The sequence below is a fragment of the Lipotes vexillifer genome, unplaced genomic scaffold (assembly GCF_000442215.2).
Source record: "Lipotes vexillifer unplaced genomic scaffold, Lipotes_vexillifer_v1.1 scaffold177, whole genome shotgun sequence".
NCBI classification, from domain to species: Eukaryota; Metazoa; Chordata; class Mammalia; order Artiodactyla; family Lipotidae; genus Lipotes; species Lipotes vexillifer.
Genome location: NW_006796206.1, coordinates 1,804,649 through 1,806,469, shown reverse-complemented (window position 1 = coordinate 1,806,469; position 1,821 = coordinate 1,804,649). Strand labels below are relative to the sequence as shown.

Here is a 1,821-nt window from a genome sequence, read left to right as displayed (position 1 = left end):
ACACACACACACACACACACACACACACACACACACCCGCCATGCTGAGCTTGGTGCACGTCTAAAGTGCGAAGCCTGGGGCGTCAGACAAAACTTTTTCTCTTGCTTTACTTTGTTTTAAATTTCTTCCACTTTCACCCACCTCTCTTAAAACTGGGGTCACTATGGGATCTGCAGAAACAAGAGAGACGAATGTAAGCATGTGTCCTCTTGGTGGAAGAAAAGCAGAGGGAGGAGGTGCTGGTCGCACACCCACACGCGCGCCCCTCTCTGCGGGAAGCTGAGACCCAGAGCACAGGAACTACGGCATCTCCGGGGCTGAAAACTTGGGCAGATCGTAAAGAGAAGGGATTATTGTTTTAAATACCTGCAGAAAAATTCTGACACTGGGGAGTCTGGAACATCCTACCAGCAGTTCAAGAACAGAAAGGGAGACGCAAGCAGCAGGAAAGGGGACTCGGCCCTCTTAAGTGAAGTCCTTGGCCGGGTTCGAAGTCTGCAGAGCACACAGCCATCTTCACAAACGGGTGAGATCGGGAACACACAGGGAACTGCAGTTCTCCCTTTTTTTGTCTTTTGTTTTTCAGAAAAGGATACGTTCTAACCTCAAATGAAAAGTTTTTGTCTCTTATCTCTAATAAAAAGATTATGCAGTTTTTTTTAATGTGCTGTTGTTATAATAGTATCATAGGTTTGCTAAAAACAAATCTTCCCTAAGAAATATTCTTTCTTTTTTTTGAATCAAGTAGCACACCGAACCACAGACAAATGTATCTTGCTTTTACCAATAATTTGACAGTCTCCACGAGGTCAAAACTGAAAAATTATGAATTAGGACATAAGTGACTTCAATATGTAACAGGTTCAAAAACATATCCAAAGTACAGCAGCTAACAAAGTCACCGTAACTTAGATCACTAATGGGGTTTTCTCCAGGACGTCTTGTATAATATTTCTATTAAACTTAGACGAGGAATGAGCAGATGTGATCCATGTGTGGATGTCACAGGAATGGGAGGAGTCGGTAGCAGGTACCAAGGCAAGAGTCAGTGAAAAAAGAAAGAGCACAAAACCATTAGGATAAAATGACAGTATATGAGGAAACACCCTTCACTCCTGCTCAAAAAAAGAAAAGAACAGAAAAAAGAAAAGACTGGGAGAAAAAGCTGGCCAGTGTGGGGGAAAAAAAAATTAGCTAGAGGCAAAGCTCTACCAAAGTGATCCAAAGATGTGATGATGCATCTACATATAAAAGGTAATAGAGTAATACTAAAACTTTTCGATAGAGGGAGATCATTATCACACGGGGCTCTGAATCTGGGTAACAAACTTAGAGTAAAGCTGAGAAAACACTGAGCATCCAGAAGAGGAGGACAAGTGTAAGGGGCAGGAGAGGAGGGGACGAAACCACCAGTGTGAACTCAGCCGCATGAGCTCAGCACGCTCCCAGTTTCCTCCTGGGACCATCCAAAAGCAACAAGAAAAATCAGGAACATCATTTTCAGCAAAACTGGCAGAAGACAGACTTGAAAATACCTACGAGGCCTTCCAAGATCTCCAGTTCACACAGGAGCCAAGGGAGAGAAAGCAAGAGAACAAGGCAGAGAGATCCCAGCAGCAGCAAATCTCAACGGGCACCAAGCAAGAGCAGAGGATGTATGTACCACATGGACTTCTTACAGACAAAGGGCCTACGAGGGGCAGACTGCTCCCCCTACCTGCGGCGAGGTTCTGAGACAGCAGGGGCTGCGGAGAAGCCCTGAGCCCCAATACACCGGATCTGATGGCACTTTCTGAGAAAGGAACATCTCCACTGTTTCC

The 1,821-nt window shown here is 44.9% G+C and overlaps 1 protein-coding gene across 5 annotated transcripts in view; it reads right to left on the bottom strand.

Annotated features, from left to right (window-relative positions):
* The window catches only part of MAP4K4 (mitogen-activated protein kinase kinase kinase kinase 4), a 172,511-nt gene that overhangs the window by 39,694 nt on the left and 130,996 nt on the right, over window positions 1–1,821 (bottom strand). The gene's annotated exons all lie outside the window — the stretch shown is intronic.